The following is a 19,444-nucleotide window of genomic DNA, read 5'->3' as shown; positions in this document are numbered from 1 at the left end:
ATGTTAGCACAGCTGAAAACTGTTGTTTGATTAAAGAAGCAATAAAATCTTTAGACTAGTTGAGTATCTGGAGCATCAACCTTTGTGGGTTTGATTACAGGCTCAAAATGGCCAGAAACAAAGACTTTCTTCTGAAACTTGTCAGTCTATTCTTGTTTTGAGAAATTAAGGCTATCCATGCTGTTTCCAGCTACTATAGTCAGCTACAAGACATCAAAATGATGAAATAACACGTATGGAATCATGTAGTAACCAAAAAAGTATTCAAATAATCAAAAGCTGTCAAGGCAAAGGGTGGTTACTTTGAAGAATCTCAAATATAAAATATATTTTGATTTATTAAACACTATTTTGGTTAGTACATGATTCCATATGTTATTTCATCATTGTGATGACTTCGCTATTATTCAACAATGTAGAAAATAATAAAACTAAAGAAAAAAACTTGGAATGAGTAAGTGTGTTCAAACTTTTGACTGGTACTGTAGGTATTCCTCTTGTCCAGGTGGGATAGGGAGGGGTACAGTGCAGTGGTTATTGAGTCATCTGTGGATCTGTTGGGGCTGTATGCAAATTGTAGTTGGTCGAGGGTGTCTGGTAAGGTGGAGCTGATATGGTCCTTGATTAGCCTCTCAAAGCACGTCATTGTAACAGAAGTGAGTGCTACCGGGCGATAGTCATTTAGCTCACTTTCCTTCGCTTGCTTGGGTTCTGGAACAATGGAGAATATCTTGAAGCAAGTGGGGACAACAGACTGGTTTAATGATAGATTAAATACGTCCATAAACACTCCAGCCAGCTGGTCTGTGCATGCTCTGAGGACGCGGCTTGGAATGCTGACTTGGCCACCCTCCTTCCAAGGGTTGGCTCGCATGAAAGGCTTACTCACATCGACCATGGAGATCGAGAACCCACAGTCCTTGTGAGAAGCGGGGGATGCGTCAGTGGCTCAGTGTCATTCTCCTCAAAGCGGGCAAAGAAGGTGTTCAGCTTAGCTGAGCATGACATGGCTGGTTTTCCCTTCATGAACTATGATTGACTGAAGTCCCTGCCACATTGTGTCCCGTGTTGAATTGTGACTCCACTTTATCCCCGTACTGTTGTTTAGCCTCTTTGATTGCCTTACAGAGGTCATAGCTGGTCTGTTTAGCATCATGAAGAAACATAGGACTTATGGATACTGTACTTATATGAAACCGACCTGACTTAGGAGACCACTTAACAATGACTTAACAATGGAGACCACAGAAATCCGAGGACAAGATTTAGAACATTCCTCATATGTCTCTCAATAAGGGTTCTCACAAAACCTTGCAGTAGAACAGCAGATAAAAACACCACACAACCGTGCCAGAGGACTGTGGTCACCAAATAACATCACCCACTTATCCAATCAAAGTCATTTCATAATGTAGCCGAGCTGTTGCTAACGGGCAGACCAACCACTAATAGTTACAGCTTAATGAGAAAACAAACCACAGGGAAATGTTGGTCTCTCTGTTTACAGAACAAAGTCAAGCTCTTATAGTATCTTTCTTTATATGAGTGAGTTGTTTCTGATGCCAATATGTAAGTGCTGTTACATGGATAATACTGATGCAAGACACAACCTGTCAAGTTTAATGTAAAACAATTCGCTAATCAAGGCAAATACTGCATGTAAAAATGTGTAAACTGTCTCTCAGTGTAGACTACTAAACATAATCCTAAAAGACCACCTACCGGGTCAAAAGTAGTGCACTGCATAAGGAATAGGGTGCCATTTGGGATGCACACTATGACATCAGAAGAGCCTGGAGCGGTCCTCTGATTTTCCCTGCAGGGCCACGCCATCTGCTCGGCAGGGGAGCTCTGACAGTGTCATCAGTTTTACCAGCTCACTTCCTCTCCTGTTCTCCTTCCAGGTGTGACAGCCCTCCTCAATGGCAGACCCATCCACAATTCATGAGAGTAGATTGAGTTCCCTACAATGTGTGTGTGTGTGTGTGTGTGTGTGTGTGTGTGTGTGTGTGTGTGTGTGTGTGTGTGTGTGTGTGTGTGTGTGTGTGTGTGTGTGTGTGTGTGTGTGTGTGTGTGCGTGTGCGTGTGCGTGTGCGAGTGTTTTATTTATTTTATTTTTTATTTCACCTTTATTTAACCAGGTAGGCTAGTTGAGAACAAGTTCTCATTTGCAACTGCGACCTGGCCAAGATAAGGCATAGCAGTGTGAACAGACAACACAGAGTTACACATGGAGTAAACAATTAACAAGTCAATAACACAGTAGAAAAAAGGGGAGTCTATATATACATTGTGTGCAAAAGGCATGAGAAGGTAGGCAAATAATTACAATTATGCAGATTAACACTGGAGTGATAAATGATCAGATGGTTATGTACAGGTAGAGATATTGGTGTGCAAAAGAGCAGAAAAATAAATAAAAACAGTATGGGGATGAGGTAGGTGAAAATGGGTGGGCTATTTACCAATAGACTATGTACAGCTGCAGCGATCGGTTAGCTGCTCAGATAGCAGATGTTTGAAGTTGGTGAGGGAGATAAAAGTCTCCAACTTCAGCGATTTTTGCAATTCGTTCCAGTTACAGGCAGCAGAGAACTGGAACGAAAGGCGGCCAAATGAGGTGTTGGCTTTAGGGATGATCAGTGAGATACACCTGCTGGAGCGCGTGCTACGGATGGGTGTTGCCATCGTAACCAGTGAACTGAGATAAGGCGGAGCTTTACCTAGCATGGACTTGTAGATGACCTGGAGCCAGTGGGTCTGGCGTGTGAGTGTGAGTGTGTGTGTGAGTGGTAGGCAAGAAAGCAGCGGGGGGGGGGGGGGGTTAGTTTGATAGTCATTCTGTCATATAGCCAAGCAGGAAACACCAGTCTGAAGCTACGGCACGGAGAGAGAGGAATAAAAACATAGCAGCCGGAGAGGCAACAGACATGAGTGTGTTTTCACTGGAGCTTAACAGTGTTTAGAGAATAAGTCGGACATCTTGGTTCTGCTCCTGTCTATTCTTACCTGACAAGCGTGTGACATGTTTTGGGGTGGAGGGGTGAAGGGTGTGGCAAGGCTTAGTCTAAGGCAGTGTGTGGTGTGTGTTTGTGTGTATGCATGTGTGCGTGCGTATGAGACTGTCCAACTCCTTTCCCCAATGTGTGTGTGTAGTCCCAGTCACCCCAGGTTGCTGTCACACTGTCACACACACTGACTGATGGATGGAACGCTGAAATCCAAGCCCCTGCGTGCCGTGACTGCCGTCACCCGAGAGCACTGGTTTTAGGTTCTCTGCCGGCGTCCATCTCTCCTCTCTCTCTCCAAATGTAACACGGTATCAGGTCTCAGGTCTCAGGTCTCAGACCCACGCAGGTACTGGCATGCCCCAATCAAACAAATCCAGTAAGGCCTCAAATGCTTCCCTGGCTCTCTCCACAGCACCCTGCTCAGGGCTGGCAACACTGACTTAATATCAGACCACATGACTCAGCTTACCGGTCAGATGATGCTTTGATACCTGCCCTGCCCGGCTCACTTTTCATCAGGGATCTCAACTGGGTTGGGCAGCATCTCTCTAAACCGAGTGCTGTCACTGTTTCAAGATACCCTCAGATTTAAATGCATTTGGATGGAATTTCATGGATAACATTCTGGTTGTCGGGATTCATCTGAATACCAAATATTTTATGTGTCTAGTTTAATTCTTATAATCCCTGTACTGCATAAACTGGCTTTGAATCAAAGAGATAGAGAGAGACTATTTCTAATATGGTCCCCATGTGAATACAGTGTGTTGATGTTGAGCAAAACAATGTGGATTAATTTTTAATTTGAACTAATGTACTAATGACCTCATATGTTCCCACTGGAAGACCAGTAAAAAAAATGTAATCCTCTAAGTGATTGGGATAGTGAGTCTGTTTGCTCCCTCAGACATATAGTATGTAGTGGTTCAGAACAGACCCTTGTGATGTGGTGCACAGGGCTGGAGTAAATATAGGCCCCTATAACGTTCCACTCACGTTCTAGGCTGAGGCCTACTGGGAGTGCTCAGAGGGATGGCAAGGGAGCACTTTTCCAAAGGACGTTTAGAACAGAACTATTATCGGGAGGACTTTCATAAGGGGGCTGATTGGCTGAAACCTGTTCGTGTTTTTCTGGGTTTGTATTTTTAGTGTGTGAGATCAGGGCGTCAGCGCAGGAGGCTGAACCATACGGATGGCCTTTTTAAACTTAGCTGCATGTTAAGTGATGCTGTTGAGGAAAGCAACCAGCACTCACAGTCTCACTGCAGAATTAGACGTTTATCCATGTTTTACCATCGTCAAATATCAAAGTTACTCCAAACGTTCAATTTAAAGTGGTTTTGACACCCTGGGTTGACTCCTGGCTCAGTATTGTTCTGTTTCTCCAAACATCAACTGTATAAGGTAAAGGTTTTGGATAGGGTTAAACATCAAGTTTGGGCACTCATTCCGAATAGTTAAGGCAAGGGTTAAGGTTTGGGATAGGGTTTAAACAAAACAAAAAAAACAAGTGTCCACCACTGGGCTCAAACATGCAACCTTCAGATCCAGAGTCATGGGATTATACTCATCTGCCACCCCAGTCTAGAGAGCGCTAGCAAAACCCAAGCTTACTTGATGGGAATAGCACTTACTATTGCCCTTAGTGGCCAGTTTTGAAGGCATTTCCCGACATCCTCAGGACGTGGATAGACATCCATTTTTAAAGACCCTCTTGAGCAATCTGCCTGGAAGGGAGGCCACCAATGGGTCAGCGGTGGGGGTGGAGCAATGAAATGACATTCCTTCCATTCTAAATCTAAACCTCCCTGGGACAATAGTAACCCTGGCTTGGTTGCACCAAATTGAATGCATCACTCACCAGTATGATAAGGCCGGGCAGCGTTCAGTCCCAGTATAACCAGGGCTGTGTTCAGTATGTTTTTACGTTATGGAATGTTCAATTGAACGGAAACGGTGCTGTAATGAACATGGACCGTGTGGACCATAAGGCCCCGCCTCCCTAGAACCACTGGAGTTAAACTACAGTAGATAGTGAGAAACAGAAGCCTGCAGCCCGTTGGACATCCTTCATTAATAGAGGACTGAAAGTGTAGTAAGTGTAGCCAAGAGCAGGTCAGGAAAGAGTATAAGAGACGCACAGTAGCAAACTACCTTGATCCTAGAAACGTATAGTATAATCTCTATGGCGCACACTCTGGACCCGGTATGTCTATGAGGTTAGCTAGTCTATTGCAAATGTCTAATGCAAATGCCTAGTATCTCTGATGAAAATTGTGAGATTCACAGGTAGGGCAGCATGATTTATCGGGTAATTCCAGTCACAACAGACCTGTGAAACACTGCCTCTTTAATAACGAACACCCAAACGTTCTTATTTGCTATACAGTTCAAGTCTCCAAATGAATGTTGTGCCAAACAATGATATAGGAACATACCTTTGTGGAAATACACTGCCCAAATCTCTGGCTTTAAAAGCCCTGTTAATTCAGCATTACTGGGGAGTGTGACTCAGTGGGAATAGCTTTTAACTTTCTGTTTGAGAGCAGCAGACCAGGGTTCAAATACTATTTGAAATCATAAAGAAAAAAAAATTCTGGGATTGATTTAGTTTGCCTGTTGCAAAATAACCATTAGACAGTGCCAAAAGTGCAAACCTTACCCACCGGACACTCCAGGTGGGCTAAAGCAAATGCTCAAAGTATTTGAATGATTTCAAATAGTGTTTGAATCCAGGTCTGGAGGGCATCAGTCTGTCCAGTCATCCTGTTAAATCAGGCTGGTGGAAAAGGAAAGCGGTAATGCAGTGTTATTGTAGTGAAAGCACAGGACCCCAGGGGAGACAATCACGGTAGAGTAATAGTGACAGGCTCATGCCATGGAAAACAAAACAATGAGGAGTCCTATCGCTAAGACAACAGTCCAGCATGAGGCACTGTCTATATTAGGCAGAGGGGAGCCGTATTGGGCTGACTGTTGGGTGAGAATATTTAGGCTAGGCTACAATAGCTCAACTACGTGAGTGTATCTACTACGGAAGGACCTAAATCATTCACAACCACCGCCTTTCATTGTGTAAATACATTCAGAAAGGAAAGGAAATAGGAAGTGATCCTCAGTCATTTGCTGTCAGGATCATATTCATGTGATCAAGCAGAGACAGTAGCACTTACAGTACATAGTTCCTGCTGTTGTGTACATATTCCTCCTTGTGACACCCATTCCGCAAACAATCCAAAAAACTCTGCTGAGTAACTGCAGCTGTGAGATGACACTGATGACAACCAGGGAAGGCGATACATCACAAGTTACTCTTACAAAATACCCTAAAGATAAATGTATCGCAATAAAATAGAAGATACTATTGCAAAGTATTGTAATGAATTAAAATACATATATTTTGTATTTAAAACACAAAAATAACTGTGCAAGTAGGTGGCCAAACAGCAACAACATTCTCAGTAAAGGTTACAGAAACGTCTTCCTTGCTATAACTGCGATATGTTGTTGTTTATCTACATTAGTTGAATGCACTGTCACTGGATTAGAGCATCTGCTAAATTACCAAGATATACATTTATTTGTGAAAATGAACAACTGCAAAGCATTGTCATCGGTCTTGTTTCGGAGCGGTGTTTTGGAGCGGGGTGTGTAATTGTTCATTTTTAAAAGACCGTGCCAGAAAGTCTACACCCCCTTATTCTTTTTTTTCTTCACATTTTGCTGCCTTATCATTTTAAATTACAAATCTCCACATTTTCAAAGTGAAAGAAAGTCACACAAATCTTTTCAAATTAAAGGTGCAATATGGAGAAATCACTTCACAATTTCCTGGTTGCTGAAGTCTAAGTTTTGCCTAAGTTCAGTTGATTTGACAAAACAGCATCATGTTATGGTTGATTGTCACCGGCAGGACTGGGGAGTTTGTTATGATCAAAATAAATATGAAAGGAGCAAAGACCAGCTAAAACGTTAGAGGAAAACACACCCCAGTCTTCTGAAAACCTAACCCTAGGATAGAGTATAATTTTTCAGTGGGACAGTTACACACATTTTTATGCAAAGCACACTATATTGGCTATTCAGGAGGTGTTGAGTGTTCCTGCGTGGTCTAGTCTCAGTCCTGACTTAAATCTGTTTAAAAAATCTGAGACAATGCTTGAATATTGCTGTCCATCCCAACCAAATTTAATGAGTTTATGCAATTTTGACAAAAAATATGGATGCCTCAGAAAGTGTTATTTTCCACATTGTTTTGTGTTACAGCCTGAATTGAAAATGAATTAAATTGAGATTAGTTTTTTCACTGGCCTACACAAAATACCCCATGTCAAAGTAGAATTATGATTATTATTTTTTTCTTACAAATTAATTAAAAATTAAAATCTGAATTGTCTTGAGTCAATAGGTATTCAACTCCTTTGTTATGGCAAGAGGAAAAATGTGCTTAACATGTCATATAATCAGTTGCATGGACTCACTCTGTGTACAATAATAGTGTTAAACATATTTTCTTTATGACTACCTCATCTCTGTAACCCACACAGTCGAGCAGTGAATTTCAAACACAGATTTAACCACAAAGAACAGGGAGGTTTTTCTAATGCTTTGCGTTTTGTTTGTTTTTGCTTCCAAATGTAACCTTTATTTAACTAGGCAAGTCAGTTAAAACCTGTTTGGGATAGGCGTGCCGCTAGCGGGACATCTCGACAACATCCGGTGAAATTGCAGAGCGCCAAATGCGATTATCTGAGGACAGCGCCCCGCATACCAACACATAAAAAACATATTTCAACCAGGCAGGTGCTGGTCAGAAAGTCAGAAATAGCGATATAAAAAATGCCTTACCTTTGATGATCTTCTTCTGTTGGCACTCCAAAAGGTCCCAGTTACATCACAAATGGTCCTTTTGTTCGATAATCTCCTTCTTTATGTCCATAAAAACTCTGGCATGCTTCAGTCAATAATCCATCCAGTTTCCCTCCATCAAAATGCATACAAAATTAATCCCAAACGTTACTAATAAACTTTTCCAAACATAATCAAATCTTAGATATCCTAATACACAAATAAATGATAAAAGTTGAGATGGAGAATAGTTTAGAATAGTTTGTTCATTACCACAGATAAAAAAGAAAGAACACGCTTTCCTCCACGCGCTTGGAAACACTACAGCCAAAATGGGAGCCACCTAGAAAAACTACAATTTCTGGGTCATTTTTCCAAAAACCAGCCTGAAACTCTTTCCACATCTAGTGGAAGCCCTAGGAACTACAATTTGGGAGGACTTGGACTTATAATTATAGTACTATCCATTGAAAACAGTGGTAAGCTGAATTTGTTTGGGGGGGGGGGTGGTTTGTCCTCCGGATTTCGCCTGCCATATCAGTTCTGTTATACTCACACACATGCGTTTAACAGTTTTAGAAACTTTAGAGTGTTTTCTATCTAAATCTACCAATTATATGCATATCCTAGCTTCTGGGCCTGAGAAACAGGCAGTTTACTTTGGGCACGCTTTTCATCTGGACGTGAAAATACTGCCCCCTATCCCAATGAAGTTTAAGAACAAATTCTAATTTAAAATGACGACCTACCCCGGCCAAACACGGAACACACTGGGCCAATTGTGCGCCGCCCTATGGGACTAATCACAGCCAGATGTGATACAGCCTGGATTCGAACCAGGTACTGTAGTGATGCCTCTTGCACTGAGATGCAGTGCCTTAGACCGCTGTGCCTCTCTGGAGCCCTAAAGAAGCAAAGAAGAGCAAATACTGGTGGTAAAAAAAATTTTTAAAGCAGATATTCAATATCCCATTCAGCGTGATGATTTTATTAATTACACTTTGGATGGTGTATCAATACTCCCAGTCACAACAAAGATACAGGCATCCTTCCTAACTCGGGCTCATGACCAATTGTGCAATTTTTGTGCAGTTTTTCACTTTTCTGACTGAATAGAGCTTTTTTATGACTGAATAGAGCTTATGGACATCAGGACAGCAATTACTCAAATCGAACCGGAGAAGGATTTTTTTCTTTAATGAGTCGGACGCGAAGGATATACTGCACTTCCCGAACCAGGCCCAAATCCCCGTCATTAGTAAAAAGAGGAGAGGCCACTACAGAGGACAACGAGCCAGATGCCTGGAGAGACTGCGTTGGGGAGTGTATAATCCGCCTTCACCTCCGTTCTACTGGCGAACATGCAAGGACATGGATGATAGACAGTTACAGTGACTTCGGAAAGTATTCACACCCCTTGACTTTTTCCACATTTTGTTACATTACAGCCTTATTCTAAAATGTATTAAATAAAAAAAATGAAAACTCATCAATCTACACACAATACCCCATAAACAGGTTTCTAGAAATGTTTGCAAATGTTTATAGAAACAAAAACAGAAAAAACAAATTTACATAACTATTCAGACCCTTTGCAATGAGACTCGAAATAGAGCTCAAGTGCATCCTGTTTACATTGATCATCCTTGATGTTTCTACAACTTGATTGGAGTCCACCTCTGGTCAATTAAATTGATTGGACATTATTTGGAAAGGCACCTGTCTATATAAGGTCCCACAGTTGACAGAGCATGACAGAGCAAAAACCAAGGCATGAGGTCGAAGGAATTGTCCGTAGAGCTCCGAGACAGGATTGTCAAAGCACAGAACTGGGGAAGGGTTCCAAAAAATGCAAGAACACAGTGGCTTCTATCATTCTTAAACGGAATAAGTATTGAACCACAAAGACTCTTCCTACAGATGGCCAGCCCAGCCAAACAGAGCAATCGGGGGAGAACGGCCTTGGTCTGGGGGGTGACTTGAACTCGATGGTCACTCTGACAGAGCTCCAGAGTTCTTCTCTGGAGATGGGAGAACCTTCCAGAAGGACAACCGTCTCTGCAGCACTCCACCAATAAGGCCTTTATAGTAGTGGCCAGATGGAAGCCACTCATCAGTAAAAGACACATGACAGCCTTCTTGGAGATTGCCAAAAGGCACTTAAAGACTCTCAGATTATGAGAAACAAGATTCTCTGGTCTGATGAAACCAAGATGGAACTATTTGGCCTGAATGCAAAGCGTCACGTCTGAAGGAAACCTGGCACCATCTCTACGGTGAAGCATGGTGGTGGTGGCAGCATCATGCTGTGGGGATATTTGTCAGTGGCAGGGACTGGGAGACTAGTCAGGATTGAGGGAAAGATGAATGGAGCAAAGTACAGAGACATCAGGACCTCAGACTGGGGAGAAGGTTCACCTACCAACAGGATAACAACCCTAAGCACACAGCCAAGACAACGCAGGAGTGGCTTATGGACAAGTCTCTGAATGTCCTTGAATAGCCCAGCCAGAGCTCAGACTTGAACCCAACCAAACATCTCTGGAGAGACCTGAAAATGGCTGTGCAGCAACACTCTCCATCCAACCTGACAGCTTGAAAGGATCTGCAGAGAAGAATGGGGGAAACTCCCCAAATACTTGTAGTGGCATAGCCAACAAAACTTCAGGCTGTAATCGCTGCCAAAGGTGCTTCAGCAAAGGAATGTAAAGGGTCTGAATGGTTATGTAAATTTGATACTTCAGTTTTTTATTTGTAATACATTTTCAGAATTTTCTTTTTTTTTGTCATTATGGGGTATTGTGTGTAGATTGGTGATGGGAAAAAAATATTTTAATCAATTTTATAATAAGGTTGTAATAACAAGTCACGGGGTCTGAATACCACACACACACACACACAATACAGCTACCCTTTGTATATAGCCTCGTTATTGTTATTTTATTGTGTTAGTATTTTTCCTTCCTTTTTTCCTTCCTTTTTTTTACTCTGCATTGTTGGTTAAGGGTTTGTAAGTAAGAATTTCAAGGTAAGGTTGTATTCGGCACGTGACATATACAATTTGATTTGAAACCACTCAGGGATTTCACCATGAGGCCGATGGTGACTATAAAATAGTTTGAGTTTAAAGGGCTGTGGATGAGGCTGGATCAACAACATTGTAGATACTACGCAATAGCACCTAATTGACAGAGTGAAAAGAAGGAAGCCTGTACAGAATACAAATATTCCTAAACCTGCATCCTATTTGCAACAAGGCTAAAATAAGACTGTAAATAATGTGGCAAAGCAATTCACTTTTTGTCCTCGATACAAGATGTTGTGTTTGGGGCAAATCCAGTACAACACATTGCTGAGTACCACTCTCCATAATTTCAAGCATAGTAGTGGCTGCATCATGTTATGGGTACGCTTGTAATCATTAAGGGCTAGGGAGTTTTTCAGGATAAAAAATAAAAAGAATGGAGCTAAGCACAGGCAAACATTTTGAGGAAAACTTGGTTTAGTCTGCTTTCCACCGGTCACAGGGAGATGAATTCACTTTTTCAGCAGGACAATAACCTAAATCACAAAGCCAAATCTACACTGGAAATGCTTAACAAGAATGTGAATGTTCCTTTGGACAATTTACTACTTGGAAATCTATGGCAAGACCTGAAAATGGTTGTCTAGCATTTATCAAAAACCAATTTGACAGAGTTTGAAGAATTTTAGAGACGTATATAGTGTATGTAGACACCCCTTCAAATGAGTGGATTTGGCTATTTCAGGTGTATAAAATCGAGCACACAGCCATGTAATCTCCATAAACAAACATTGACAGTAGAACAGCCTTTCTGAAGAGCTCAGTGACTTTCAACGTGGCACTGTCATACAGTAGGATGCCTCCTTTCCAACAAGTCAGTTCGTCAAATTTCTGCCCTGCTAGAGATGCCCCAGTCAACTGTATGTTTTATTATTTTGAAGTGGAAACGTCTGGGAGCAACAATGGCTCAGCTGCGAAGTGGTAGGCCACACAAGCTCACAGAACGGGACTGCCGAGTGCTGAAGCACGTAGAGCATAAAAATGTTTGTCATCAGTCTGAACAGTTCCAAAAGCAACATCTGCACAGAGCCCAGACCTCAACTCCATCGAACACCTTTGGGATGAATTTGAAAGCCGACTGCGACGCAGGCATAATAACCCAACATCAGTGCCCGACCTCACTAATGCTCTTATGGCTGAATGGAAGCAAGTCCCCGCGGCAATGTTCAACCATCTAATGGAAACTCTTCCAAGAAGAGTGGAGGTTGTTATAGCATCAAAGGTGGGACCAGCTCCATATTAATGCCCATGATTTTCGAATGAGATGTTCGGTGAGCAGGTGACAACATACTTTTGTTTATGTAGTGTATTTTCGTATTTCATTATCGTTTGCTCAGAATTCTAAAAACATGTTTTCACTTTGTGATTATGGGGTATGGGTGAGATTTGGGGGGGAATTAATCAATTTTGAATCAGGCTGTAACACAACAAAATGTGGAATAAGTCAAGGGGTATGAATATTTTCTGAAAGAACTGTATCTTGCCCAAAGATGTTATGCAGTTGGTAGAATCTTATTCCAAATTATTCACAGCTTTCTTGCGTGAAAAATGTGTGAAAAATGTGAAAACATGTAAAGGAGGTATAGACCTTCTGTAGGCACTCTATGCATGTACATTTAGCAGACACTCATCACATCATAGTGCCATCAGACTTTTGATACCAATATAGGGTAAAAGATGGACAATACATTTTTGAAAATACAAATTGCAGCTTTCCAAAGTGTCTTATTACAAAATACATTGGAGTGCAGTTCAGCTCAGAAGTAATTCAAATCCATATTTCAAATACACGTCGCAGAAATAATGCCCATCTCTGAAGACAACCAATGGAAATAATGCCCATCTCTGAAGACAACCAATGGAAATAATGCCCATCTCTGAAGACAACCAATGGAAATAATGCCCATCTCTGAAGACAACCAATGGAAATAATGCCCATCTCTGAAGACAACCAATGGAAATAATGCCCATCTCTGAAGACAACCAATGGAAATAATGCCCATCTCTGAAGACAACCAATGGAAATAATGCCCATCTCTGAAGACAACCAATGGAAATAATGCCCATCTCTGAAGACAACCAATGGAAATAATGCCCATCTCTGAAGACAACCAATGGAAATAATGCCCATCTCTGAAGACAACCAATGGAAATAATGCCCATCTCTGAAGACAACCAATGGAAATAATGCCCATCTCTGAAGACAACCAATGGAAATAATGCCCATCTCTGAAGACAACCAATGGAAATAATGCCCATCTCTGAAGACAACCAATGGAAATAATGCCCATCTCTGAAGACAACCAATGGAAATAATGCCCATCTCTGAAGACAACCAATGGAAATAATGCCCATCTCTGAAGACAACCAATGGAAATAATGCCCATCTCTGAAGACAACCAATGGAAATAATGCCCATCTCTGAAGACAACCAATGGAAATAATGCCCATCTCTGAAGACAACCAATGGAAATAATGCCCATCTCTGAAGACAACCAATGGAAATAATGCCCATCTCTGAAGACAACCAATGGAAATAATGCCCATCTCTGAAGACAACCAATGGAAATAATGCCCATCTCTGAAGACAACCAATGGAAATAATGCCCATCTCTGAAGACAACCAATGGAAATAATGCCCATCTCTGAAGACAACCAATGGAAATAATGCCCATCTCTGAAGACAACCAATGGAAATAATGCCCATCTCTGAAGACAACCAATGGAAATAATGCCCATCTCTGAAGACAACCAATGGAAATAATGCCCATCTCTGAAGACAACCAATGGAAATAATGCCCATCTCTGAAGACAACCAATGGAAATAATGCCCATCTCTGAAGACAACCAATGGAAATAATGCCCATCTCTGAAGACAACCAATGGAAATAATGCCCATCTCTGAAGACAACCAATGGAAATAATGCCCATCTCTGAAGACAACCAATGGAAATAATGCCCATCTCTGAAGACAACCAATGGAAATAATGCCCATCTCTGAAGACAACCAATGGAAATAATGCCCATCTCTGAAGACAACCAATGGAAATAATGCCCATCTCTGAAGACAACCAATGGAAATAATGCCCATCTCTGAAGACAACCAATGGAAATAATGCCCATCTCTGAAGACAACCAATGGAAATAATGCCCATCTCTGAAGACAACCAATGGAAATAATGCCCATCTCTGAAGACAACCAATGGAAATAATGCCCATCTCTGAAGACAACCAATGGAAATAATGCCCATCTCTGAAGACAACCAATGGAAATAATGCCCATCTCTGAAGACAACCAATGGAAATAATGCCCATCTCTGAAGACAACCAATGGAAATAATGCCCATCTCTGAAGACAACCAATGGAAATAATGCCCATCTCTGAAGACAACCAATGGAAATAATGCCCATCTCTGAAGACAACCAATGGAAATAATGCCCATCTCTGAAGACAACCAATGGAAATAATGCCCATCTCTGAAGACAACCAATGGAAATAATGCCCATCTCTGAAGACAACCAATGGAAATAATGCCCATCTCTGAAGACAACCAATGGAAATAATGCCCATCTCTGAAGACAACCAATGCCAATAGCTGCCGGCCACCATCACTCTTCCATACAAAATGTTTTGCTTTTGTATCTGTCCCCAATTTGCATATAATACAGTACATCTCATCACCTGTCTGACACTGACAACAACTGGAGACAAGCCCTGGGAGTGGAGGGCTACTGTCATTGTCAGTCCAAACCCAAAATCCTGATTACCCAGATTAGTGTAAAAGATTCTGGTAACATGACACACATATTGTTATTGTGTGCTACATTAGCTTACTGTGTGGACTCCTACTGTGCTATGAATTATTAACCAGGAGACTGTAACCTATAGGCCCTAGGGTAGTTACCTCAGAGTGGGGTTAGGTTGTTTGTTGATGTGTCCAAAATGGCACTGTATTCCCTATACGGTGCGTTACTTATTGGGCTCTGGTCAAAAGCAGTGCACTATGAAGTGAATAGGGTGCCATTTGGGACACCGCTCTGATGCTGCTGGAAGTGAAGACAGACTGAACTCATCTGCTTCAAACACTACACATACAGAAAAAAATACATTTAAAATATACTTTTAGATCAATTTTTTAGGATACATGTGAAAAACTTCAAATTGGAGAAATAACCCCCCTCCGTTTGTTTTGAACACTGTTGCTACTCATTGTTTACTATCTGTGCATAATTACTTCACCCCCACCTACATGAACAAATTACCTCGACTAACCTGTACCCCCGCACACTGACACGATACTGTCACGCCCTGACCTTAGTTATCTTTGTTTTCTTTATTATTTTGGTTAGGTCAGGGTGTGACGAGGGTGGTATGTGTGTTTGGTCTTGTCTAGGGTTTTTTGTATATCTATGGGGTTTTGGTATTGTCTGGGTAAATGTAGGTCTATGGTGGCCTTAATTGGTTCCCAATCAGAGACAGCTGTTTAGCGTTGTCTCTGATTGGGGATCCTTTTTAGGTTACATTTTGGTTTTGTGGGTTATTGTCTATGTGTAGTTGCCTCTCAGCTTCACGTTCATTTTGTTAGTTTGTTTAGTGTTCTTCGTTTTAATAAAGAAGAATGTATTCATATCACGTTGCACCTTGGTCTCCTCATTACAACGAACGTGAGAGGTACCCCCTGTATATAGCCTCATTATTGTTATTTTATTGTGTTACTTTGTATTGTAAAAAAACAATTTTACTTTAGTTTATTTGGTAAATGTTTTCTTAACTCTTCTTGAACTGCACTGTTGGTTAAAGGCTTGTAAGTAAGCATTTCACGGTAAGGTCTTGCATGTGATAAGGTAAGGTCTACACTTGCATGTGACAAAGTTTGATTTGATGTTCTTAATAACAAAATACTTTTGAGAACTGAAATTTGTATTTTCAAAACACAAAATACTTTGATACTTTTTCTTTTTTTTGTGATTCACAATTATATTTTATTATAAATTAGAAGTCTGATAGCACTTTGGTGTGATAAAACCAACTGCTAGTTGAACTAAATATACTTTGCCTTAAGGTTTTCAAACCCCTTGACTTTTTCCACATTTTGTCATGTTCATCAACATAAAATACTCCATAATGACAAAGTGAAAACATGTTTGTAGAAACACATTTACATAAGTATTCACACCCCTGAGTAAATACATGTTAGCATCACCTTTGGAAATGATTACCGCTGTGAGTCTTTCTGGGTCCCTCAGGGGCTTTGTACACCTGGATTGTACTGTATTTGCACATTATTCTTTTTAAATTATTTAAGCCCTGTCAAGCTGGTTGTTGATCATTGCTAGACAACCAGTTTCAAGTCTTGCCATATATTTTCAAGCCAATTTAAGTCAAAACCGTAACTAGGTCACTCAAAAACATTCAATGTTGTCTTGGTAAGCAACTCCAGTGTATATTTGACCTTGTGTTTTATGTTATTGTCCTGCTGAAAGGTGAATTTGTCTCCCAGTGTCTGTTGGAAAGAAGACTGAACCTGGTCTTTGTGGCTGAATGTGTTTGAAATTCACTGCTCGACTGAGGAACCTTACAGATTGGATTGGATGTGTAGGGTACAGATATGAGGTAGTCATTAAAAAAATAATGTCAAACACTGTTATTCCACACAGATTGAGTCAATGCATTTTATGTTATGACTTGATAAGCGCAATTCTACACTGAATTTATTTAGGCTTACCATAACAAAGGGGTTCAAATTGCTGCATAGACACCACTAAAGGACAACAATTATAAGAAGAGACTTGCTTGAGCCAAGAAACACAGGCAATGGTCCGGTGGAAATCTGATGAGTCCAAATTTTTTGGGGGTTTTTTGGTTCCAACCGCCGTGTCTTTGTGAGATGCAGAGTGGATGAACGGATGATCTCCGCATGAGTAGTTCCCACCGTGAAGCATGGAGGAGGAGGTGTGATGGTGTGGGTGTGCCTTGCTGGTGACACTGTCAGTGATTTATTTAGAATTCAAGGCACAATTAACCAGCATGGCTACCACAGCATTTTGTAGCGATACACCATCCCATCTGGTTTGCGCTTAGTGGGACTATCTTTTGTTCAAAATAGTGGGACTAGCTTAGTGGGACCATCTTTTGTTCAAAATAGTACAAATAAAGAAAAGCCCTTAAATGAGTAGGTGTGTCCAAACTTTTGACTGGTACTGTATATAAACAATAGCCTAAAAGTAGGCTAATTTTGATTGGCGTCAATAAGGAGATTCTGAATCTTCCCCCACAGGGGAATGCGTGAATGGCATTTCCATCATCTTGGTTGAATATCGTTTATATTGTAACGAGTGCGCTGAGATTCGGGAAGCAAGTTCAGGGAGTGAGTGTTATAATAAATGAATGAACGAATGAATACAAACAATAAACACGAACCACAAACAACACACCGACTTGAAAACAGAGTCAATAACACCTGAGGAAAGAACCAAGGGGAGTGACAGATGTAATAAAGATAATCAAAGAGGTGATGGAGTCCAGGTGAGTATCATGAGGCGCTGGTACGCGTGACGATGGTGACAGGTGGGCAGGATAATCAGCAGCCTGGTGACCTAGAGGCCGGAGAGGGAGTATACTTGACAGATATTTTTATCACATCTATAATCCAGGGAGGAGCAGCAAAGTTGCCATGTAACTCCTGAAATGCAAAGAAGCAGTAAATAATCATAAGGATAGTTAATAATAGAAATGCAATTTTACGGTGATGAAAACACAGCAGCCTACCACTTCTGATGTGATCTTGCAACCCAAAATGAGGAGATCCTACCAGAAATGCCAAAGTGACAGCAAATTTACGCTGCTATTTTCCATCCATCAACCATTTTCAGGCTGTTATAATGCAGACACTTATCCATATGACTCACAGATGTCCACTCTAAAGTAATGTTTCCCCTATAACATTCCTTCATGGCTAATCAGAAGGTTTTCAGCTCTGCTGGTGTTTGAGTTCCTCCTATTCTGATTTGACTAAAAGGTATTCTGGGAGGGTGGTGGTGGAGAAGTCCAGTTGTGTGTTCTAATGTGAGTTATTATACACAGCTGTAGTGCGAGGGAGGCCCATACTCCCTCCCCTGCCAAGATTTACAACCACTGTCCAAATGCACCCACCAGATGTGTCTGCCACTCCTAGGCCTAACCAACAGGAGCCAATGTCCAAAATCACACCATGGAGATATTATCTCTCCCACACACATGGTCCATTTCATCTGCACATGGATCTGGGCCTAGATCCAACAGAGCCATAGATGATTTAGCTGAGGGGCTTAACGCCCAGACAGACTGCACATATTACAGACACGTTTACCGTCCAGATGTTCAACATTCACATTTCATCTGGTCATAACCAGGCAGGAAGCCTGATTTTAAAAACCATAAAGTTGATATTCACATTTAGAGGCCTTGAAATGCAACCTTCAAGGCATTTAGCAATAATTTTATATTTTCATCAGCAAAGGATCTTCTCATTTTGGGGTGCAATATCACATCAGAAGTGGCAGGCTGCAGTGTTTTCTTCACAGTAAAATTGTATTCCTATTATTAACTATCCGTATGAGTATTTATTGCTTCTTTGCAGTTCATGGGGCAGCAGGTAGCCTGCTGGTTAGAGCCTTGGACTAGTAACCCAAATGCTGCAAGATCAAATCCCTGGTCTGACAAGGTAAAAATCTGTTGTTCTGCCCCTGAACAAGGCAGTTAGCCCACTGTTCATAGGCCGCCATTGAAAATAAGAATTTGTTCTTAACTGACTTGCCTGGTTAAATTTAAAAAAAAAATGTATTTACATTTCAGGAGTTACAACCTGCCCCCCTGGCTTTTAGCTGTGATAAAATAAGCTTGAGGCTCAAAATGGTGAGAGAAACAGGTGAGCATGTGTTGAACCTTCTGAAAAGTATTGCTTTGTTTTCATGGCAAATTATTTCAGAATGTCTCCAACTGTTACAGCTACTGCAATGGCTGTAGATGGCTGTTGTTCAAATGGAATCGGCTATACTGTGACTATGTCCAAGGAGAATGATGGATTTGGTGGGTAACTCTAAACTCCAACTGTCCTCCAAGTCACAGCAAATCCCATAATCAAAATGAGTAATTATTTTGCTTACAAGAGACACAATGCATGCAGTTTTGTGGGGACTCTCTCTGTACCCATTGATGTTGAAAGTATAACGTCCGCAGTGTGTCCATCAAGCACATTTTTTGATGGATTCAATCTATAATAGCTCTGAACCGTATGCAGAAGGAAAAGGTTCTGTGTAACTGCATACTCCTATGCAGTGGCCTAGCCTACCTTGAAGTATTTAACCCCCCCCCAAAAAAAATGCTTCTCACTGCTTCTCATAGCAACCCATAGCAACTACCTCTGTGGCAACCAGAATGTAGGACAACTCACCTCCCAACTGAAGCAACCAGCTTTTCGGACGGTCCAAGATGCCATTGGTTTGTTTGAGCCCACAGCAG

The sequence above is a fragment of the Oncorhynchus clarkii genome, chromosome 20 (genome assembly GCF_045791955.1).
Source record: "Oncorhynchus clarkii lewisi isolate Uvic-CL-2024 chromosome 20, UVic_Ocla_1.0, whole genome shotgun sequence".
NCBI classification, from domain to species: Eukaryota; Metazoa; Chordata; class Actinopteri; order Salmoniformes; family Salmonidae; genus Oncorhynchus; species Oncorhynchus clarkii.
Note: the sequence above shows the minus strand (reverse complement) of the source record.